We start from the raw sequence: 24,924 nt of genomic DNA on the forward strand, positions 1-24,924 counted from the left end.
CGAATTCTTAGAAACCTGTCTCGGGGGAACTTCTGGCCTCTGGTCCTGCCTCTCAGGGCAGGCTGCAGCACAAATACCGCCCTTCCTTCCTCACTGCGACCATCCACCTGCAGCTGTGCAACTGATTTCATCCAGCTGGATGAACCCTCTCCAGTTAAATCGGTGCTTCTGGAAAACAGTCACCTATAGGGCTTGTTAAAACCCAGATTGCTGGGCCCCACCTCCAGAGTCTCTAAATCAGTGTCTCTGGGGCAGGGCCCAAGAAGTTGCATTTCCAGTGGCTCCCAGGTGATGCTGATGCTGCCTGCCTGCAGGCCACACTGCTTCATCACGCATGACAATCACCTGGAGAGCTCGCTAAACACTCTAGTGCCCTGGCCCATTCTGGGCCTTTTAACCTGGGATAGGCCGAGGAATCTGAAGTGTAAACAAGCACACATACCCCCTAGTCCCCGGTAATTCTGACGTAACTGGTTCTGTGGTCCACACTCTAGGAAACACCCTTTCCTTTAAGGTATTGGACACTCTCTAGCTTATCTGATCTCACTCGTTGATATGGTTTGGATTTGTGTCCCTGCCCAAATTGTAATCTGTAATTACAATACAATCAAATTGTAATTCCCAGCATTGGAGGTGGGGCCAGGTGGGAGTTAACTGGATCATGGGGGCAGATTTCCCCCTTTGGTGCTGTTCTCATGACAGAGTTCTGGTGAGATCTGGTTGTTTAAAAGTGTAGCACCTCCTCCCCACACCTCTCTTCCTCCTGCTCCAGCCAGGTTAAGATCTGCCTGCCACATGACTGTAAGTTTCCTGAGGCCTCCCCAAGTAGATGCCAGCATCATGCTTTCCCTCACCTGGAGAGCTCGCTAAAAATGCTGGTCCCTTGGCTCCCATATTCTGGGCCCTTCAACCTGGGAAAGGCCCAGCCTGCAGAACTATGAGCCAATTAAACCTCTTTTCTTTATAAATTATCCAGTTTCAGGTATTTCTTTATAGTTGTGTGAGAATGGACTAACACACTCTTCTTCACAATAGCAAGCTCTAGAGACACGCACCAGACCTAGGCACCCCCCACAGTTGTATGGCAGATGCACCTGACAGCAATCACTTCACTTAAGCATACCCAGAACGACCCTACAGTCTAAGAAGAACGTGTGTTCAGAGTTCTGAGCTAAGGAACTGTGGCCAACCTGGAGACACATTCCTTATCTATAAGGAACATCAGAACCCCTAAGCCATTCCATGGGATGCAGGCCATACAAGAGATCAAGGCCCTTTGTTCTACTTTAAATGAAGGTTGCCAGGTGGTGGTGGTTAGGAAGGAGGATGCTAAATTAAAATGCTATGTCTCTACTAAAAATACAAAAAATTAGCCGGGCGTGGCGGTGGGCGCCTGTATTCCCACCTACTTGGGAGGCTGAGGCATGAGAATGGCATGAACCCGGGAGGTGGAGGTTGCAATAAACCGAGACCACGACATTGCACTCCAGCCTGGGCAACAGAGCGAGACTCCATTTAAAAAAAAAAAAAATGGCCATACAAACTGCATGCTTTTTACAACCAGTAGCGGTCCTCCCATCCAGCCTATCACCACTGGACTGCCCCATATAAAAGTCCCCTCAATAAGCCCTATGCCTTGTTTGCTGGCTCTGGGGTCTCTTCTTCAGCCTCTCAAACATGGTGCCACCCCTACTAAAGTCGACAGGAGTCTGGCATGACAGCACTGCATCAGAAGCCAGCCTCAAAGCGTTCGGTGAATGCCAAAAGCATAGAGCAGCTATCTGAGGGTGCTTCTAAGGAGCTGCAAAAGGGCCTGTTCCCTAAAGCCGTGTTTTGTGTACGTAAGTGTACCATTCAATTCCACAGGCTCTAAAAGGGTACTAGCCGGAGTCCTCTAACACGGGAATCTAGAAATGCTACACTGGGACAGGAAGCAACTGCCTGAGCAAGAAGAGCCTCACTGCCCCCACTCAGTCATCCCCCTACCAAAAGGGAAGGAAGCCTTGCTGTGTCTCTACCCAGCAATGGGAGGTGGAGATATGGGCTCCAGCCACCAGCAAGGCTAGGCCATGCACATTTGCTGGTGTCCTGCCTGACTTCAGGGACACAGAAAAGGAGGGGTGGATGGTGTCAGTGTCATGCCTGGGACTCTGGACTGTCCTCCCCAGAGGGACAGCACAGGGCTCATTTGGGAACAGAGCCTATATCAGGTTAATGCTGAGAGGCAAGGGCCTAGAAACATCATCTCGGGCCAGAAGCCACAGAGCAGTGACACCCCCTGCCCCTCAGGGCCTAGCAGCAAACCAAGCAGGCCTGGACTAAAATGGATGCTTTCGTGGAATGATTTTCCACTGGCCTTCCCTAGCCTGGTGGCTGGAATATTCATTTGTATATTAGGTTTTTTTTCTTTTTCTTTTTTTTAAACATTAGATCCTTAACCTGTTTTCACACACACACACACACACACACCAATTTGTTTTTTAAAGTACTTTCCCCATAAGGCTGCATCCATAAAATGTAAATATATCGTTGCTATTGTTTAAATGTATCCCCCAGAGTTCATGTGCTGCGAACTCAATGGTCAGTACAACGGTTCTGACAGGCAGGACCTTTAAGAGGCTCCACCCTCATGAATGGATTAATGTGTCATGGAGGAAATGGGCTCTTTACCACCAGTGTGTTTGTTACAAAAGTATAACATGCTCTCTTTCACTCTTGCTCTCTCTCACCCACGTGATGTCTTCTGCCATGTTATGAAGCAGCAAGAAGGCCCTTGCCAGATGGAGCCTCACGATCTTCTCAGTCTCCAGAACTGTGAGCCAAATAAGCTACTGTTGTTTATAAATTACTCAGTCTGTGATATCTTGTTAGAGAAGCACAAAATGAACTAAGACAGTAGTTTAAACCATGCAGGTCCAATAATCCCTGCTGATATATTCTTTAAAATGAAAAGAAGAGGCCAGGCACAGTGGCTCATGCCTATAATCCCAGCACTTTGGGAGGTTGACACAGGCAGATATTTGAGCTCAGGAGTTTGAGACTAGCCTGGGAAACATAATGAGATGCTGTCTTTACAAAAGACATACAGATGCTCCTTGACTTATGATGGGGTTACATCTCAATAAACCCATCATTAGTTGAAAATGCATTTAATGCTGGCAACACAGCAGTCCCCAACTTACGATGGTTCGACTTACAATTTTTCAACTTTATGACAGTGCAAGAGTGACATGCACTCAATCAAAACCGTAGCCTCATTGTAACCCCATCATAAGTGGAGGAGCTTGTTACATCCCGATAAGCTCTTCTTAAAGTGATGTAACCCCATCATAAAGTTGAAAAACTATACGTTTAACCATCTTGAATCAGGGACCGTGTGTGTGTGTGTGTGTGTGTGTGTGTGAGACAGACAGACACAGAGAGTTTATATAACTAATACAGCTGGGACTCTAAGTTAAGATCAGGCTTCTACACCAGCAAAGGACTCAGGTGCTGATTCACCTTAGGAAGAGTACGAGCTTGGAATGCTTGAGGGGGCGCCTGTCAATACAAGAGGGCCAGAAAACCAACCTCCCTAGGACTCTTCCAGGACCACTGAGCTCTACCTAATGGTGATGCTGCCAACCATCTGCAAATGTTTTCCAGAGTTGAAAATGTAGTCCCACAGCCTTGTTCCCCACTGTTACCCAAGCATCTGGCTGAATGTGCACCTCATAAATGCAGCTTGAGTGGAAGAATAGATGGAGTTCTGGGGACTGGCTTCTGCTTTGCCAGTTAGTCAATTTTCTCCTTTATAACCTCTTCCTTCATTGGCTCCTAAGATTATTTAAGTATCAAATAGGATGTATTTGGCCTGCAGGGCAAGGAAGAGCATAATAAACACTTATAAATCCAAGGCTCTCAGCAAGGACATCACACTCCCGCAATATGCATTTTGGTCTTCTGTAGAGCAGGACCCACCTAGTGCGTGACAGTCAACTGATGACAGCTGAACAGCTCCAAGTATCCAGAACATACACGCTCCAAACATTTCCTCCAGGCATCAGGTCTGTTCATTTTCACTATAAGTCTGTTTGCTTCTGAACACCTGCCATCTACTGCCCCCAAAAGTCTTGCTTAGATCTAACTGGGATGCCCAGGCCCAGCTCAGCCTCACCTAGAAGCAGGCAGTGTGGTGGGCAGCTCAGTGCTGCCCTGAATGTGTTCTCTGACGCCAGCTTCATATCTTGCAAGTTGTGAAGTTAGAAGGCACGCAGTTTAAGGAGCGAGACAGGCAGACAAGAGCAAGAGATTAGTTGCTCGAAAAGTTTAGAAAATGCTTACTACATGGCCGGGCGCGGTGGCTCAAGCCTGTAATCCCAGCACTTTGGGAGGCCGAGATGGGCGGATCACGAGGTCAGGAGATCGAGACCATCCTGGCTAACACGGTGAAACCCCGTCTCTACTAAAAAATACAAAAAACTAGCCGGGCGAGGTGGCGGCGCCTGTAGTCCCAGCTACTCGGGAGGCTGAGGCAGGAGAATGGCACAAACCCGGGAGGCGGAGCTTGCAGTGAGCTGAGATCCGGCCACTGTACTCCAGCCTGGGCGACAGAGCGAGACTCCGTCTCAAAATAAAAAAATAAAAAAAATAAAAAAAATAAAAAAAAAAGAAAATGCTTACTACATATAGTTAGGTACTATAACTACACATCCCCTTTCCAAGAAACTGCCAATTTGCAATAGCGTAATAAAAGCTCTGATAAATCCTGGAACAAAGGTGCCTGCTTAACTCTATCCTCAAATTTCCCAAACTAATTAGGCCATAATAATAGTCATCATTTATTGAATGCTTATTATGTGCCAGGCACTGTGTTAAATGCTTCACGTGGAACTGAACTTTACAACAACCCTATGAAACAAATACTAAAATTATCCTTCTCATATCAGAAATGAAGACTGAGGGACAGAGAGGCTGTGTAACTTGCTCAAGGTTATAGCTATTGAATGGCTGAGCCAGGCAGTCGGCTTCCAAAGCCCAGGACTTTACCACTACGTTATACTTCCTCACAGTGCCCACTGGCCCCAGGAACTAGTATCTTGAGAATAGAGCTTTAGAAATACTGGTATGATGAAATAGCATGGAATTCAGAATCAGGATACCTGGCTTCTAAGTCTGGTTTCACTGTATGACCCCAGGTACTTCATTGAAGGCAGTGGAGGATGGTGAGAACATGGACTCTGAAGCCAGACTACCCAAGTTCACATCCCAGTCCTGCTCCCCACCAGGTAGGCGATCTTAACGGTTTACATGACCATTCTGCACCTCAGTTTTCCTCATCTGTAAAATGGGGATAGTAACAGTTTAATACCAAGTTTGTTCCCATTATATCATGTAACATATCATGACATCCTGTTTCTCGAAAACAAAATAAGAAAGAGAGGACCCTGGGCCATTTGATAATGCCCAGGATGAGAACTGTAGGGACTGAAGGGGGAAGGGAGAGGGTGGGAGAGAAACACGGAATTGGGAAGGGTCAGGGCAGTGTGACAGGTGGAGGATGGGAGTAGGGAGCACACTGGCATGGCTGTGTTAGATTTTCCAGCCTCCCAATAGAGAAAGCACCAACAGGAAATTGGCACTGTTTTCTTTCCATCCCCTCCACGTGCCTGGGTGTCTGGGGGCCTGCTCCACTCCAGTAGTAGAGAGGGCAGTGGAGGCAAGACTGATGGTGGAGGGAGGCCACAGGGCAGGGAGATCTGAAAGACCCTCGGAGAGGAAACCTGCCTGGGAGAGGGATCCACAGAGGCAGGGCCTTGGCCTGCAAGAAGCTCCAATCCTGCAGGCACTGGAGCCTGTCCTCAGAACCTTCACTGAGGCGTGGCACGGACGGGGCTATCTTCTCTCCTACTGCCTGCCTTTTCAGACCAGGTGCTGAGAAGGGGGGTGGGGGCAAGTGAGGAGGAACTCACTTTCCATATGAGGCAGGCCGAGAGCACACAGCATCACACGCAGGTCTCTCTGTCACGCTCCTCTAGAGCAGGCTTCCCTGCAAGCTGGGCCACTCCTCTTTGTGGGCAGAGTCATCTGACTCACACCAAATGGGCTCACACAAGAGCCAATGCTGGGTCAAATGCTGAGTCCGATTCAGAATTTCTGAGGAGTGGAAAGTAGGCAGCAGAGGAAGAAGGTGACCGAGACACAGTGTTAATATCTGGCTGCCACGCAGGCCAGTATGTGATGGGCACTCAGATCCTGGAGGACACTGAGGTTCTTGTAACAGACACAGTGGCAGTGACAGGAAAAGCCCCCCACCCAAGCCCTGACTCCAAAGTGTGGCCAGGACCTGCTATAGTTTGAATGCTTCTGTCTCCCCAAAATTCATTTATTGAAATCCCAACTCCCAATGTGATGACATCTGGAGGTGGGGCCTCTGGAAGGTTATGGGGTTGGAGCCATCATAAATGGGATTCACGCCCTTATAAAAGAGAGCCCAGAGGGCCCAACCCTTTCCACCATGTGGGGACACAGGGAGAAGGTACTATCCTATTTGTGAACCAAAAAGTGGGCCCTCACCAGACACTGAGTCAGCTGGCACCTTCATCTTCAACTTCCAGCCTCCAGAACTGTCAGTAATGTACTTCTGTTGTTTATAAGCCACCTGGTCTATGATATTTTATTACAGCAGCCTGAACGGATTTAGACGGAACCTATGGATGCACACACACATACACACACATACACACACACACTCTCACACACTCACTCCCAAAAAGGGAAACAGTGGGTTGCGTTTGTAAGCGCAGGTGGCAGGGGCAGGGAGGGGACACAGGTCTCTTTGTTTGCCCACTTCCGCATGGGGAAGCCACCGCCAGTTACACCACCTGAGCAGAGGGAGCTTCTCCCAGGGCCCGCCTAGGAGGGACGAACAAAACAATGGTAGTGAGCTGATGTCAATCAGGCACAAGTCCCAGGGTGGCTGAGGCTTCCCTGTCGATCCCACCCCTCTTAGTTGTCAGGTCACTCCAATCACTGCAAAGTCCAACCCAGCTCCTCCCAGAGCTCCTGGGCCCACAGGGACGTGCCACACTCCAAGCCCTGCAGCAGTTACTGTCTACAAGACAACCCTTCCAGCAGCTCTGCCGGAAGGAAGCAAAAACTTCTCTAAACCTCTCCCTCATCTTGCGGTGCGAGGTAAAGGGAAGCTCAGCAGGTTACCCAAGACACAGAGCCTGAGTCTCAATGACACTGGCTTCACAATGTCTACCCCTAGATTCTCGGTAGGCCCTTCTACCACCCCAATTACTCTCTCTCACACACTCCAAACCAGCTCCCCCATCTTTTCACAGCCCACACTCCCCCGTCAAGAGCCCCAAACATCACAGGACAGTCACATTGGACTTCTCAATTCTGCTGCATGAGTTTTACCACAGCCCACACAGCTCTGATATCATCTTCTAACACTGCTGTTGGGCCACCGGGATGGCACACAGGGTTCGGAGTCCAATGACAATGATTCTATTCTAGCTCTACCTGTTGTTAGCTGTGTGACCCTGGATATAAAGATTGACCTCTCTGAGCCTTCCTCCTTACCTGTAAAAAGAGGAAATATGCATCCATCTCATTACACAGCTGTGAGAATATAGTATTCATATATATATATAGCTCTACACCAGGTATTAGCATACAGCAGGTGCTCAGTTAATTTTAACTCAGTCCCTAGGAGGCATTAGCCTGGAGCCAAGGTCTGGTTCCTAAAGCAACTGCTTGCTGTGTGACCCTCCCTGGGCAACTTAACCTCTCTGAACCTCCATTCTGTCTGCAAAGATCTGATGTACCCCACCTACCTTGGATTACTATGAGGACTAAAAGTAAAAAGAACAGGAACGCGCTTTGTAAAGCAGGACAGTTATCTTCACTCTGTGACTAACACACCTAGTGTTGATCTCTCCCAAGTGGCCAAAGAGGCCAGGCTTTGACATTTGGAGAGGGAGAAAAGGGTCACAGATCCTGGGCACACACTAACCTCATCTGGTGTCAGGCTCCCGCCAGGGGACCAGCCCAGCCCACACAGTAAGGGTAGTGTCCAGCCAACCCTTAGGGTCCCAGGGTCTCAGGAAAATGCTGGTAAGGGAAGGGGTAGAGGGAGGGCTTTTCAGAGCCTGAAACTCAGCTACCATCAGCTTCCCTGATTAGGTCCCTCAAAGACATCCCTGGTACCTGTGAATGCGTTACTTTACATGGTAAAACAGACTGTCCTGACATGATTAAGGTTACCCGCTATGAAATGGGGAGACTAGCCTAGATTATCCAGGTGGGCCCAATCCAATGAAAAGGGTCCTTCAAAGCAGAGAGCCTTTGTTGCTGGGTTAAGGATGAAAAGGAAGAATAAGCAGGAGAGAGTCCAGGCATGAGAGGGATTCCACCCATGCAGGAAAGGGACCAAGTGCCATGGAACTCAGATGGCCTCTAAAGCTAAAAAGGACAAGGAAGCATTCAGCTCCAGGGCCACCAGACAAAGACACAACCCTGCCAACACCTTGATTTTAGCACCATGAGATCCAAGAGACCATTAAATAAAACCGTTAAGATAAAAAAGCCATGTGGTAAAATAGTGCAGCCACTATGGAAAACAGTATGGAGATTCCTCAAAAACTTAAACATAGAACTACCATACCTATGATCCAGCAATCTCACTCCTGAGCATACAGGCCGTGTACCTCTCATTCAAAATGTGTGGGACCAGCAATGTTTCAGATATGCTGGTCTTCAGACCAGATGATTTCAGATTTTGGAATACTGGCATCATACTTACCATTGTGCATCCAAAATGCAAAAATCCAAAATCCAAAATGCTTCAATGAGTACTTCCTTTGAGCGTCATGTTAGAGCTCAAAAAGTTTCGGACTTTGGAACATTTCAGATTTGGGATACTCAACCTATATACCAAAGGAAATGAAAACAGGGACTCCCACAGAGATTTGCACACCCATGTTCATAGCAGCCTAATTCACAGTAGTCAAAAGGTGGAAACAACCCAAGCACCCATCGATGGATGAATGGATAAACAAAACAAGATCTCCACATAAAAAGAGAGTATCATTCAGCCTCAGAACGGAAGAAAGCTAACATATGCTACAACGCGGATAAAACTTCAACACATTATGCTAAACAAACCAGATACAAAAGAACAAATACTTCTGATTCCACCTATATGAAGTCTCCAAAGTAGTCAAATTCATACGGACAGAAAGTAGACTGCTGTTGGCCAGGGCTTGGGTAAGAGGGAATGGGGAGTTTACATTTCATGAGTACAGAGTCAGTTTGGGAAGATGAGAACCTTCTGGAGATGCATGGTAATGACTGTTGCACAACAAAGTGAATGTATTTAACACCATTGAGCTGCACACCTAACAGCGGGTAAAATGGTAAGTTTTATGTTGTGTATATTTTTACCACAAAAAGAGTTGCATGGTTTTAAGCTACACGTTTGTAGTAATTTGTTACAGCAGTAATGGAAAACTAATTGTTGAAAACTATTTGAGGTGATGGATATATTAACTAGTTTGCTTTAATTATTTCACATTGTATTCATAGATTATAACATCACTTGCAAATAGTGAGACCATGTCTCTAACTAAAAATACAAAAATTGGCCAGGCACAGTGATCCATGCCTGTAATCCCAGCACTTTGGGAGGCTGAGGCAGGTGGATCACCTGAGGTCAGGAGCTCAAGACCAGCCTGGCCAACATGGTGAAATCCCATCTCTACTAAAAATACAAAATTAGCTGGGCATGGTGGCATGTACCTGTAATCCCAGCTACTCGGGAGGCTGAGACAGGAGAATTACTTGAACCCGGGGGGCGGAGGTTGCAGTGAGCCGAGATCATGCCATTGCACTCCAGCCTGGGTAAAAAGAGCAAACCTCCATCTCAAAATAAAATAAAATAAAAATAAAAATACAAAAATTAGCCAGGCGTAGTGGCACATGCCTGTAATCCCAGCTACTCAGGAACTGCTTAAACCCAGGATGCAGAGGTTGCAGTGAGCCGAGATTGTGCCACTGCACTCCAGCCTGGGTGACAGAGCGAGACTCTGTCTCAAAAAACAAAAACAAACAAACAACAACAACAACAAAAACTTTAAAGAAAACTCATATATACAGTGACCATTCCTTCTCTCTTCCCTTCCAGATCCTTCTATGGCATTCTCTTTCCAAGGGCCTCTCTTCTCTTTGCATGAAAGCTCTGTGAACACTCCTACCTAACTCAGCCAGCTTTCCTCAACAAGGGAAGTATTAAACCACCAAGACTACAAAAAAACCCTTTCCAACAATGGAAGCAGGAACCAGGTGCTCGCCTCTCCCACGTGTCGGGAACAGGCTCGTTACAGGTGTGTTAACTTGAATTACCAGTCAACATGAGTCACCAGGGGACTTGGGCCCTCAGTGGCTTCCGTGTGGCCAGTCTACGCACGCGCACTCAGCATTTGCCCAGTTGGATTTGCACAGGCAGGGCCATCACACCCCATCGGCCAAGACCTCACAACCGGGATGCCAGAGGCCAGTTCAGCACCTCAGAGACGACTCAGTTCACTCCCACCAACTCCACCTCACCCCATTTCACAAACGGGAAAACTGACAACCAGAGAGAGGGATGTGGCATGCCAAGGTGATACCGCAGGAGCCTAAGAGGGCTGGTGCCCAATCCCCACTCCCAGGCTAGAGCTCATCGTTCCCAGGGCAGGGTGGAGAGGCTTCCTGTCCTCAGAGCCGCTGGCAGACTCAGGCCCAGTTCTCTAGGATGATTCTTTTTGTTCCATCAGGCGGGCAGCCCGTGGGAGTTCAAGCCTGGGTTGGTGCTTCCTGCCCGAGGCAACAGCAGGTACAGTGGGAAGACCAGGGCTGAGGAGAGATTAATTGCGCAATACTGGGGAATGACTGCCTTCCAGGAAATACACTGAAGGAGGAAGAGATGTGATAAAATCCTGCCCCTCCTGTACATTTCACCTATGTACTTTAATCAGATTTTTATGGTCTCCCTCTTCATATAGACTGCAAAGGGTCACAGGACATCTGAGAAAGTCTATACCAAGAAAGGGAGAGACCAAAACAGAAGAAAAGGAACCAAAGAAACAGACAATGATGAGAAGTAGAGGACAAAAATATAATCAATAATATCCTCAGAGACGGAAGAGAACCAAAGAAACAGACAATGGTTAGAAACAGAGGACAAAAATATAATCAATAATCTCCTCAGAGACGGAAGAGAAAATATTATATCCACAAAGCAAAAAGGTCAGCAAAGCAATCATTGTGAAATTTGAGAACACAACAGGCAAAAGAAAGATACTAAAACTTTAGAAAAGAAAGAACAAAGGTCCTTTTTAGGGGAACTGGAAGGACACTGGACTTCAACAGCCACACTGGAAACTAGAAGATAACAGAACAATGTGTTCAGTGTTTGGGAAGGAAATTATTTTCAGTTTATAATTCTACAGCCAGCTAAATTAACCACTACTGTATAGAGATATTTGGAATGGATATTTCTATCCATTAGGGAGGAACAGAGATATCTGCAGGCACACAAGCTTCAAAAACAAAAAAACAAAACAAAACAAAATCTACCTTCCATGCACTTTTCTTAGGAACTTCTGGATAATTTCAGCAAAATGAAAACATACATAAGGAATATAAAGAAAATAAAATATATAGGATCTAGGAACAGGAAAATCTAACACAGAAGACTGTAAAAAGATGTCCCTGGACAACAGCTGAGCAGCAGGCCTGGGGAGCAACCAGGCCAGTTTGGAACAACAGATACACAGAAAATCAGGCCCCTAAGCGGGGAAAGCATCCACTTGAAGAATAATGGGACAGGAAGGATTGTACTCCTAATGTGTGACCACAGCACAATACTGGCACAGCATCGAACAATACAATTTCTGGTCACAATAATGCAGACATTAAATATTGATGAATATATTGGTTCCTAATCTATCAAGCAGGAAGTCAACATATTTCAAAACTGATAAATGAAGAAACAGTCATATAGCCTATTCATTCAAAATAAAGAGTTAAAAATGGTTAACTCTGGAGAAAGAGGGAAAGAGGAAGGATGTGTCAGGGGACTGCTGGCTTCATTATAAGCCTTTTGGATCAACATATTTGGCTTTTTTCATTTTTTAATTATAAAATATGTTTGTAATACAGCAATAAATACAACATATAGATGAATTATAAAGCATAATAAAATAAGCATCCTTTATTATCTAACTGTAGAAAGAGAACATTACTTCTGCCAGGTGCAGTGGCTCACACCTGTAATTCCAGCACGTTGGGAGGCCAAGGCAGGCAGATCACTTGAGGTCAGGAGTTCGAGATCAGCCTGGCCAACATGGCAAAACCCCATCTCTACTAAAAATACAGAAATTAGTCTGGTGTGGTGGCGTATGCCCATGTTGGGCAACAGAAGGAAACTCTGTCTCAAAAAAAAAAAAGAGAGAATATTACTACATTCGTCTTCTTTTTTTATTTTTTTGAAGCAGTCTCTTGCTCTGTCACCCAGGCTGGAGTGCAGTGGCGCAATCTCGGCTCACTGTAGCCTCAGCCTCCCAAGTAGCTGGGATTATAGGCTTGCGCCACCACTCCCAGCTAATTTCTGTAATTTTAGTAGAGATGGGGTTTCGCCATGTTGACCAACCGGCCTGGTGAACTACATTACATTCTACAACTGCTTTCTGAAAAAACAGGCACATATTTTTTAAGGGAAAGTTAAAATAAAACACTAGCAGCCAGTCTGTGAGACTGGTACCAGCATCTGCAGTAGGTCCAGGTTTTGTGGGGCCTGAAGCTTATACAAGGTTAGCAGCCCTCTTCAGGACAAAGAATTCAAAACATCTTAGTTTTCTGCGAATGTTACAAATCATAGGACTCTGTGAACTCACTGGTAGTGCCCCTCCCACGGCCCCTCACTAGGGTGCTGCAAGTCCAGGGGCCTGAAGCTTGTTTCATTAGCTTCACAGCAATCCCACCTGGGTTTATGGAGGCACCAGGGGCTGGGCTAGACTCCCCGGGATAGGGAAGAAAAAAATAAAGTCCTGGCCTGCATCATGCTTTCCAACTAGATGGGGAGATAAACACAATAGCCCACTTCCAGGAAACACACACTACAATATTTAAGAGCCACTCCCAGGAAGAGTGTGGGGGAAGACAAAGAATTTAGAAAATGTGTTCCCTGGGAGTGCAGCATAGGGGCGTCTGAGAAACCGGCCTCTCTCTGAGGGGCCTTGGCAAACCTAAGCCCTCCCGGCCTCGTCTACCTCACCTATTTTCAGTGAGTGCGCCTGCAGGGCCTCAGTGGTCTGCATGCTGCCTCCCAGAACCTGGGGCTCCTGAAGGTTTTGGAGCTCAATAGCATTATTTCATTGGAGGGAGGAAAGGGCTGCAAAAGGGAGACTCTGGCTTAAATCTTTCAAAAATATTAAAACGGGAACTCTGGCAACAAAGGTCCCACATTTCCGCATGGTGACACTCAGCTAGGGCTGGCAACAACTGCGCACCTCCCTCCCTCTCTCCTTCAGCTGCTGGGGCTGTCCTTGCAGGAATCTGCATTTGTGATCACAGGAGTAGAGGTTTACCAGGGCCCTTCCAGTTGGTGTGTGATGAGCCATCTCATCTCCTTATGAATGGCCGGCACAGGCCCTTCTCTCACCATAGGCTGAGGAAGAGAAGTGAAGAAGACTGAAGAGTGTGATGGCAGCAGGGTATCCCCTGGCCTCTCCTGAAGAGGCCCTGATGCCCATCAGCCAGTCCTCGGGGCCTGTTCCAACCACTCTGGAAGCTCAGCCCCTTCAAGCCTGGGAGACTTAACAGAGTGTATATTCCAGCTCCAAACGGCTGAGCACCCCTGCTCTGCCTAGAAGCCTCAGGAAACCTTTCCAAATATCCCTTATCAAGGGCTGCTCTTCAGATGGTGACAAGCTCCCCAATCAGCCGCATGCAGCTGGAAGTTGAAGGACCTGCAGCTCACTCTGGAGGAGAGAACACCCTCACTTGGGAATGGGCTGACCCTTCTGCAGTTGGCATTCTAAGCTGTGTCAAGCAGCCTGGAGCCAAGAGTCACTCACACTGGGCCACTGAGGAACAGCAAGAAAACAGAAGGTACCTCAGGGACATGCATGATGGAGAGAAGCACAGAAAATGCATGTCCTTAGCCCAGTCCAGCTCAGCACTTTCCCTTTTCAGGACACCTCTGCTTAGGTGCTCCCTCCAGCTGGTCTGACCTCCTGTCTCCTGGCCTTCCCTGAGTCCAGATGAAGTTCCACCTTGTATTAGTTTATTTTCACACTGCTGATAAGATATAACCGAGACTGGGCAATTTACAAAAGAAAGAGCTTTAATGGACGCAGTTCCACGTGACTGGGGAGGCCTCACAATCATGGCGGACGGTGAAAGGCACATCTCACATGGCAGCAGACGAGAAAAGAGCTTGTGCAGGGAAAGTCCCTTTTATAAAAGCATCAGATATTGTGAGACTTATTCACTATCATGAGAACAGCATGGGAAAGACCTGCCCCCATGGTTCAGTTACCTCCCACCAAGTCCCTTCCACAACACGTGGGAATTCGAGATTTGGGTGGGGACACAGCCAAACCATATCATATCTCTTTCAGGAAGCCCACCCTGATCTCCCAGCCACAACGCTCGCTCTTCCTGGAACTCTCCCAGCACTTGTCCTAAAATGTTTTCCATGTTCTCTAGTGTTCTAATAAGCTTCCCTTTTTCTAACTCCTAGGATAGATACACATATTACCTCCCTATGTATTAGCTCATTAACTGCCACAATGCTCCTATTGGATAGGTATTATCATCCTCATTTTATAAGCAAGGGAACCAAGGCTGAGCTGACTCTGGACATGCAAAGGTCACACACCCAAGTGCCAGAGCCAGACACTTTTTTCCCAGGCCTCCCCATGACAGCATCAGTGCTACAGGCTGTAGGACAGGCCTCTCTTCCTGTCCCCCACCACCACCTGCCACAGGGCTTGCACTGTGAGGCCTCTGACACATACTGAATATTGGCAGGAACCCCAGTGGACCCTGACTCACTTCTTCCACTCTCTGGGTGGCACCCTATTTGGTGCCTCTATTACGTAGGCCCCAGGAATTCTGGGGGCAGGGAGGACACATCTAGGACATTCCCCTCTCTCCCCCACCCCAAGGCAGGACCTTCAGTGATGTAAGTGGGCGTATGAACATCCCCAGCTCTACTGAGAAGGGGGTGGGGGCCCTGGGCGGGCATTCCAGAGCCCCAGTGTCCTGCCCTTGCTGGTCACAGGTGCCATTAAGTCACCAAAGCCAGCCAGCCAGCCTCAGGGCAGCACTCCACCAACCCTGACCATATTTTCCCAGGCACTAAACAAAAAATCTACACAGGTGCTGTTAAGCATTCAACTCCCCACCCACATGCCAGAAACTAAAATAGCTGCAGCCTATGTTAATCATTAGCCAGGCTGCGCCTCAGACCTCCCCTCTGAGGGCTGGCACCTGGGGCAGCTAAGCCTGGAGAAACTCCAGGCAAGACAGGCTGGGAGAGTGGCAACGGGCAGCGTCTGGAGCCTCACCAAGGGGCTGAACTTATTAAGCAAGCAGGTTCTGAAAGACACTTCTTCAGAATAAAATCAATCCCCAGTGCACTAGCATTTGGATTACATAAGAATCCTAAAATATTGGAGCTGGGAGGGGCCTTCATGAATCACTTCATTCAACCGGTTTATTTTATTTGAGGTGGGAGCTGAGGCCCAGAGAGCAGAAGGACTCTGCCTGAGGTCTCAGAGCTGGCTGGGGGCAGGACAATGACTAGAACCACATCTCTGATTTCCAGGCCAGTGCATTATGAACCAGGTGGGTCCCCCACCACTCAATGTATTTCTGAGCTCCATCCCACCTTCTCAGGCTGGAGAATGGACTTGAGAAATACAAAGGTTAAACCCCGGAAAGAGAGAAGAAAGTAACTGCTGCCTCCCAAATAATGTCCCATATAATCAAGCCACACAGAAAAGAATCAGCTGCTCCACAGGAGCCTTATGACCCTGTTTCTCTCCAGATCACCTCCCTATGACAACAGAAAATAGGGGTTGGCAACCACTGCTCTGATCTCTCAAGGATATTACCAGCCACGGAGACCGAACATCAGCCCCACCTCAGTTCAGGGTTCAAAGGGCCTCTGCCCTCAAACTCTCCTAGAAACAATCACATAGGTGTCCCATTTGGGGTTGAAGAAGGCAAGTTGGGAGGAGGTAGCACAAAAAAATAACCCCTATCCCACTGGGTCTTGGAGGGGGCCCCTGGATCCCATGGGGTCTGGAAGATCTGGTGGTGGCTGCAGTGATGGAACATGTGGATGCCAGACCTGATGGTTGGGAGCAGCAGATGACTCTCGGGGCATCAGCAAAGCCACAGCAGCTTGCCAGTCTGTGCACCAGCCCACAGGAACAGAGGCTGCCTTGCTTGCACTGCCTGCGGGCTTGCCACTGTCATGAGAAACCATTCCTACTTCCTAACCTGAGGAATACACGCTTAGCCAATAGCAAGACTGATACTCACAGTAGTAGTTTCAAATTCAGGAGAGCAGTGGGTGGTGTTCCAGAAACTTCTGGTTGTCTTCCTCAACCATCTGTTCTCTATTGCTTTAGTAACGGAACACTCACCATAGCCTGGCACACAGCAGCCCCAACTAAGGACTGTTTCCCAGACCCCTAGCAGCTAGGAGGGCCTGCCATGAGGATGTGAAAGTGAGCTGTCTTGGGCCATGCAGGTTAGGGAGGCACCTGGACGGTGCTACCCAACATGTGGCCCGGAGACTGGCGGCATTACACAATCTGAGAGCCTGTAAGCAATTAAAATGCTCAGGTCCCATCACAGATCTCCCAAATCAGAATGATTCAGCGTGCAGTCCAAGAATCTATGCTTTAACAAGCCTTCCAGATTGTTCTTATACATGCTCAAGTTTGAAAACCACAGCCCTCAAGAATGCTAGGGACAACAATCTGTAAGGAGCCTGGTGCCTAGACAACCTCATGGAATACCCACTTAACTTCAACTCTGATTTTTCAAGAAAGAGTGAGAGAGTGAGAGAGATAGAGAAAGACAGACAGAGAGAGAGAGAGAGAGAGAGAGAGAGAGAGGATCCTGTCTTCATTCACAGCCAAATCTGAAACGTAATACAGGTGGCGTGGGGAAGATGATGATGAGAAACTTAACCCAAACAGCAAAAATCAGGAAAGGAATAACATGCAAGTATAATAAATAATAAGCAAGATGCAAAGAACAAAATCAAGTATATCTGGCATGTGAGCAGTCAGAATTCCTCTACCAAAGACAGAAACCACGCAATTAGGTTTGTTGCTGTTATCATTGCCTTCTGTCAACCTCCATCCACCCTCAACCATGTGCTGATTATAAGAGAAACAAATTTTATTTATGAAGATTCTATTTTCAAGATAAACATTTTTCTTTTTTCTCTTTTTGAGACCGAGTCTCGCTCTGTCGTCCAGGCTGGAGTGCAGTGGTGCGATCTCAGCTCACTGCAAGCTCCGCCTCCTGGGTTCATGCCATTCTCCTGCCTCAGCCTCCCAAGTAGCTGGGACTACGGGCACTCGCCACCACGCCCAGCTAATTTTTTATATTTTTAGTAGAGATGGGGTTTCACCACATTAGCCAGGATGATCTTGATCTCCTGACCTCATGTTCCGCCCGCCTTGGGCTCCCAAAGTGCTGGGATTACAGGAGTGAGCCACTGCGCCTGGCCAAGATAAACTTTTTTAAGTGAGAAAGAAATATTTAAAACTAATGGTTGGGCAAAGACATACCAAATAAATGCAAAGAAAAACCAGAGGTGGAAATATTAATATTAAAAATAGGCTGGGCACAGTGGTTGGCCAGGTGCAGTGGCTCATGTCTGTAATCCCAGCACTTTGGGAAGCTGAGGTGGGCAGATTACTTGAGCCCAGGAGTTTGAGACCAGCCTGGGCAACATGACAAAACCCCATCTCTACCAAAAATACAAAAATTAGTCTGGTCTCAAAATAAATAAAAATGAAAAAATATGTAAAATTCAAAAGTACATATGTGGAAGACTTTTCAATAATCCTGCCTTAGCAGGCCAAGCAAGGGGTTTTTCCAACCATTTCTCTCTGGCATTTGCCTTTATCTGTAAACACAGGACTTGGAGAACTACTCACTAGGATCTCAGGGTACAACAAGGCGTAGGCTAGTCCAGCCCGCTGAGAAAGTTTATGTGGCTTAAAACACAAGCACAGAGACGAGCTTACAACTTGGGGCCCACATCTTTCTGACCTCTGGCCCTGGGAAGTGTTTGTACTGGCTACTCTGTCAAAAGCTCATCTTGCTGCCTCCAATGAGGAAGGAAATGCGTAAATGAGAGGCAGAGCAGTCCGCTCCTTGGACCTACAGGAAGCGGGCAAGAATTGCAAAGTAAGAGAAGAGGCTCCCAGGCAATGTCCCAAGAGTTTGCAAGCAAATCTCACTGTATCCACCCCTCCTAAAAATCTGGCTATCATAGGGACCATCAGGACACCCAAGGACAGGGAGCTCATGATCATCAGTGAGACCTGATTACTAACTGGTCTGTGTGAGCCTGAACAGAAACTAAAGGGGCATGACTTGAATGTCCTCTGATGCCTGCGTTAAAATTTCTGAGCCTTTCACTTATTATCTTATAAAATGCACTTATTTATTAATTTTAAGACTGTAAAGAAAAGAGATTCTTCCAGATCCTTGGCCATGTATTCTCCTAAAACACAGACAACATGGAATTTAAGGCCAAAGACCAAAGGCATTAAATAACCAGCAAATGACACAAGGTAGGAAGATCAGCTTGATAAGCCTGTATACATGGAACATGAAAGCCAAATTTAAAAGGCTAGAACTCCCACAAATATAAATAGAGCTGGACTTTAAAAGACTACAGTGAGAGTTTTTGTTATACCTCTCAGAATTTGACAGCCAGGCAAGCAGGGATATAAGGGCAACTGAAGTTAAGAGATCTATCTCAAGTCAGTGTCCCGCAGAGTACCTATTTTCTCCTTTCACGCCCATGAAACATGTTAATATTTATCATGCAGTTGGCCACAAAGAAAATTTAATACCAGCCAGGTGCAGTGGCTCACTCCTGTAATCCCAGCACTTTGGGAGGCTGAGGCGGGGTGGGGCGATTGCTTGAGGCCAGGGCTTTGAGACCAGCCTGGGCAACATGCTTCATTCACTCATTCATTCATTCATGAAAATGAATCCATTTTGTGAAAGGAGCAACCCTTGCAGGCACCTAGGTCTGCCTGAGCACGGAGCGCCATGGGGAGGGATGTCGGTGGCAGGCCATCCACATGTTCCCTTCTGGGATTGGAAAGGGAGCAGGAGGGTAAATCAAGGCAACAGGGTCAAACACATCCTCCTCGCCTTCAAAGCCACCATTTCAGAGCCTGTCTAAACTTACTATCATCAGATCCTCATGTCCTGCTACTCCTCACCCATTCATTCCAACCTCGCTTCTGCTCCCATCATCCCACCAAAGCAGCGAAGGCAGCTGCATCTTCTCCATGCCACTCACCACAGCTGCGATGCCAAGCTGACCACTCCATCCCACAAAGCAGACTCACCCTGGCTCCTGAGATACAACTCTCTGCTGGCTTTCTGGGCCCCTCTCAGGCAGCTCTTTTTCTGGGTCCTTTATAAGCTCATCTTCCTTTACTCAGCTGTTCAAGGTGAGTTCTTCCATCTCGCTGTGCCCATGACTTCAAACACAAACACAACCTAGAAAAATGTCTGTCTAGCCAAGACTCCTCCTGAGCCCCAGACCCATCAGCTTATTTGGTATCTCAAAGATACCTCAAACACAGTATGTCCAAACCAAATACATGATCTTCTTCATCCTCCAAACCTGGTCCTCATCCAGTGTCCCATGTCTCAGGGACACCAGGCGGATGACTCTAGGGTGAGTGGGGGCGGTCTCTCCTTTTAAGCACACAGTGGGTTCTCAGTACTGAGCCGTTCTACCGGAACATGCCTTGTCACCTACTTCCTAAAAATAGCTGTGACCTTTTTAGTGAAAACAGCAAGCTCACATCTGCTATCACCACTCCTTCCCCACCGACACATGCACCCTTTCCCCCAGCGGTGCCACTCCCCAGGCTGGATGTGCCATATGCTCTCCAGCCTCCCTGTGGGCAGCCTCCACATTTCTCCTCTCTGCCCTCACTCAGATTTCTCCCCATCTCAAGTCCTCCAAGTCAGCCACCTCCAGGTGTGAGGGGCAGGGGGCATCTGACTTCCCTCTCAATTTCCTTTCCTTCTTTTCTGCTAAGGCGGAGCCTAAGCCCCTGGAAAACTAGAGATCTCAGAACCAGGCTTTGACCACCGCATGCTCCACCCGCTGCTTCACAACTCCTGGCAGTCACACACCCACGATATCAACATTGTCATCACCACCCCCTAACTGATCTCAAACCCCTTTGCAAACATCTTCTCATCTGATTCTCCATTCCAGGCAGGCATTTTATCATCCAGAACTGTTCTGTGGGGGGGGGGGGAGGTTTCAGTGTGGCTGGGTGGCTTGTCCCAGGATACCCAGTACAGAGAACTCTGTCCCCCAATTTCTTGGTTGCCCCCACCCATTCCTTCCTCACTTCAGCATGGGCAAGGCCAGCTGTGGTCTGGGTCACTGTTCAGGCTGTACTTTTAGGATCCTCCCAAATAACAAACAACTATGTGACTATCAGGTCTTTATTTCATGAATTATAGGAGATAGGATCAGTAAGCCTAATGTGTAACAGTTTCAGCGGTTATTAGAGAGTTCCATTGAATTGCAACAATTCCCTTTAAAAGCACAAACTCCCACCAAGAAAACCTCAGTTTCTTCATTAATCCTAAGAGCTTTCCTATCTAGGTATCACTCAGAATTCCCACTATTCTGGGGGTAATGGGATCAGAGAGTGCTGCAGAGAAAAATCCACAGAAAGTGAAAAGTCTGTTTCCTTGGCAGTGCTGGTGAAGCACACCCTTGCACAGACGCTTCCCCATGGGACCAAGTGTCAGGAACTGCTTCAGGCTTACAGGAGAAGACGGTGGCAAAGAAGAGAGAGGAGGCCAGGCACGGTGACTCACTCCTATAATCCGAGCACTTTGGAAGGCTAAGGCGGGCAGATCACCTGAGGTCAGGAGTTCAAGACCAGCCTGGCTAACACAGTGAAGCCCCGTCTCTACTAAAAATACAAAAATTAGCTGTGCACGGTGGCGCATGCCTGTAATCCCAGCTACTCAGGAGGCCGAGGGAGAAGAATCATTTAAACCTAGGGAGCAGAGGTTGCAGTGAGCCAAGATTGCACCACTGCACTCCAGCCTGGGCGACAAAATGAGATCTGTCTCAAAAAAAAAAAAGAGGAAGAAGAGGGGTGAATCCAGGAGGAAGGAGGGGGTGCACCAGCAAGGTCCTGGAACCTCTGATGTTCCAGCATTCAGCATGCATTTTGGTTCCACATTCACCTCCTGCCCACACCAGTTTCTTTTCTCTATTCTACAGTTCCCAAGAAGAACCCACACTAACCTATTCTGTCTCAACTCCCACTCCTGTCATCCCAAGTCACACATCACCTCCCCAACCACATGAACTAGGCATCACTAATCGATCCTGGCCTTCTAGACACATCCACCCAGGGTGGGCCCCTTCTATAATATCATGCATAAAGGCATCAGATGGGGCTTCCACTCCCACCTCTTAGTCCCAATTCATCTCCATCTCACCCTCCCCACATTTCTCTGCCTATCCAAATCCAGCCTTCAAGGTCCTATATTTTAACCACAAGGAAACTACTTCCCTGTGCTGCCTCTGTTGTTCAACTAACGACAACTAATTTTCTGAGCGCCTACATTAGGCAAGACCCATCCTGAGTGCTACCACCAAGAGGTAAGTCAGAAACAGCCTCCATCCTCCAGAGTCAGAGGACAGGGCGGAGATAAGCCACATGGTCACACAAATACTACGCGCAAGGCGAGAGATGAGAACTGAGTCAGTGCTGGAGGGGCTGAGTGAGCTCAGAGCATATCCCATCCCTCCTACTGGGCAGCAGGCACCGGGATGGCTCCCAGGAGGGTGGAGAATCCTGGGCCAGACAGGGAGGGAGGGCATTCCAGGAAGACAGAGAGCATGCGCTTAGCATGAGCTAAGCCAGAAAGATGGTTCAGGAGAAGCGCATTTCAACTTTAGCTGAACCTTCCACTGCTACTATGTATTGACCCTTACACCTGATTATTTATGACCAAGGCCTGCCTCACACACTTTATGGCTAATCTGGGTGACACCCATCTGGGACACATAAGTATGGTGCAGCAGTCACCACCTGTTCTGACTGGTCCGTACCTGAGTGCTGTATGGTTATTAAATAAATGCACTGAATCTCACAACAAACCTGTGAGGCAGGGATTAGTATTACCCCCATTTTACAGATGAGGAAACCAAAGCACAGACAATAGTCAGAGACAAGATAGCAAGATATGAAGGAGCCTGAAGTAGTGGGCCCCCAATGCCAGGGCAACAAACTGCCCTGGCACCTCACCTGGCCTCTCTTGTCAGGGAACACCTTGCAGCACAAAGAATGCCTTTAGGAAAGGGGGCCTGTTAATCCTCCTGGAATCCCCAACAGTTGACTGCCGCATAAAAGGAATGAGGAAAGCAATGAGAGAACCAGTGAAGGGTGAGCATGCCCTGCAAACCTTTAGTCCCTGTTGCGTGGGCAGGGCAGGGGCTCGGCCTCACAGCTCCACTCCATGCCTAAGGCAGAGAACAGATGGGAGAACCACCACAAACGCCCAATCTCTACAGAGAGGTCACAGATTGGAGGGCAGAGACAGAAATGCCCCGGGCCGACTGTTTCCAGCTTGGGCTAGCACTGGCTGGCTTAACTTTTCCCCTCCAAAGTCTCTAGGAGGCAAATTTCGCGTGTCTCCTTTAAACCAACAAACCGTTTTGCCTTTCTAAGTCTTAAAGGCCTGGCCTGCACCCATGGGTAGATACAAGTCCAGGAATCCCTTCCTGAAACTGGGGATCAAAGTTGGGGAAGGGGCGAAGGGAGGCACAACATCTGGGATGGCTCCCGCATTCTCTCAAACATTGGGGAGAGTTCCTTACAAATAAACTGCAATGGTAGCAGCTCCCAGGAATGTGCGTGCTCCCAGTTTCGGAGGAAAGTTCCTGAAGATAGCCTTCTCTGCTTGCTCTCCCCCAGCCTTGCCTGAAAGAGCGCGCGCACCCCGGAGGGCCCGCGGGGTTGCGGGGCTGCGGGGCTGCGTGGCCGCGGGGCCCGGCCTCCGGCATCCTTCCCGCCACCCGTTGCCTCCTGCGCCCAGGGTCAGGGCCCCCGGCCTTACCCAAGCCCAGACTGAGACCCTGACCCCTGAGCCCGGGGGGGGGGGGGGGGCGGCGAGTGCACCCCGACCGCACAGGAGGGGGCAGTCCCCGACGCCAAGGCTGATCGAGGGGGCTGCCAGACCGACACGGCCAGCCCGGGACCCGCCGACGCCTCCTCTGTCCCCCACCCCCACGCCTGTAATGCAACCAGGAAGCAGCAGGGCAGCGCTGGGCTGGGAGCGGGGCAGCCCCGGGCCTCACCTGCGGTGCCGCAGTGCACTGCCGCCGCCTGGTCCCAGGCCCCCGGCCGGCCCGGGACCCTCACTCACCTGGCCACGGGGACTCGGGACGCGAGGGGCGAAATGGGACGTGGGCGGGAGTGGCTCTCTCCGCGGGCGTCCCGGACGCGGTGCCTGGGTTCTGCCTGGGGCTGTGTCCCACTCCCGCTCGCGGGGCACTCGGGGCACTCGGGGCACTAGGGAGTCGCGGGCGCCGCAGCCTTCAGGGCGGGGCGGGAGGAGGAGCCCGCCGGGCGGAAAACTCCGCGGGCGCGGTTGCCCCAGGCGCCGGGGGAAGGGCAGGGAAGGGGCGAGGCCTGAGCGCGGCCCCGCCCCGAGATGAGGCTTGGGCAGGGCGGGCCCGCGAGCAGCAGGGCCCTTCCGGCTGCGCAGCTGCTTCAGGACGTCTCCGGCTCCGGAGGTCCCTCTGTCGCCCCTAACCCCCTGCAGCGCCCGGTGCAGCGCAGAGCCGCATTCGCCCTCCTGCAGGGGTGGGCATTTCCTAGGTCCTCTCCAGCCCCGTGTGCGTCTTTCGTGTCTCTCTTTAAGGTAAAGAAAACTTTTTACACTGAAAAGGTCAAACACATTTCTTTCGTATCAAAACTCAGTGGTGGTGGAGGGGGGAAGGTCACGCACAGTATGTGAGGAAGGGAGCGGTCAGTGACTATCGTGGAGAAACCTGACCAACCACCCAGCCGTCAAGGTGACCTCGACAGGGGTAAATCATGCTGATTGCATGCACCGCTTGTGGTCTTCCTCCCAAGAACACCTAATCCCACTGTAATCATGAGAAAAACATCACAAATCAATTGAGGCCCTTGCCATATACATGACCAGTACTCCTGAAAACTAGCAAGGTCATCAAAAACAAGGAAAGTGTAAGACACTGTCACAGCCAAGAGGAACCCACGGAGATATAAAAATGACATGTAAAGTGGTATCCTGAACGGGATCCTGGACAGACAGTAGGTAGAAACTAAGGACAACTGAATAAAATATGGACTTTGGTGCGTCAGTTTTGGTTTATTCATTGTGGCAAAAGCGCCACACCAATATAAGATGTTAGTAATAGGAAAAACTCGGGTTTGTGAGAACTCCCTGTATTCACACTTTTTCTGTAAATCTAAAGACGTTCTAAAAATAAAGCTTATTTTTAAAAGGTCACAGAGGTAATATATGCATATATGGTAGGTATGCAATTTTTTTTTTTAATGAGTGGTGGCTGACACCTGTAATCTCACAGCA

At 48.7% G+C, this 24,924-nt stretch overlaps 2 protein-coding genes across 8 annotated transcripts in view; one reads left to right on the top strand and one right to left on the bottom strand.

Moving 5' to 3' along the window:
- ANXA11 (annexin A11) overlaps positions 1–23,987 on the bottom strand; it is a 47,264-nt gene extending 23,277 nt beyond the window's left edge. Inside the window, exon 1 of one of the 6 annotated variants that reach the window (XM_033208931.1) lies at positions 19,610–19,632. The gene's annotated coding sequence lies outside the window, so the exon portion shown is untranslated. Of the gene's footprint in view, positions 1–19,609; positions 19,634–19,658; positions 21,236–23,662; positions 23,686–23,730 lie in introns of those variants that run through there. The other 5 variants (XM_033208932.1, XM_033208927.1, XM_033208930.1 and 2 more) reach the window with 5 other exon arrangements.
- Positions 1–24,924, top strand: part of PRXL2A (peroxiredoxin like 2A) — a 339,130-nt gene that overhangs the window by 256,450 nt on the left and 57,756 nt on the right. The window lies entirely within an intron of this gene.

This window comes from Trachypithecus francoisi, unplaced genomic scaffold, assembly GCF_009764315.1.
Source record: "Trachypithecus francoisi isolate TF-2019V2 unplaced genomic scaffold, Tfra_2.0 Lachesis_group9, whole genome shotgun sequence".
In the NCBI taxonomy this organism is placed as follows: domain Eukaryota; kingdom Metazoa; phylum Chordata; class Mammalia; order Primates; family Cercopithecidae; genus Trachypithecus; species Trachypithecus francoisi.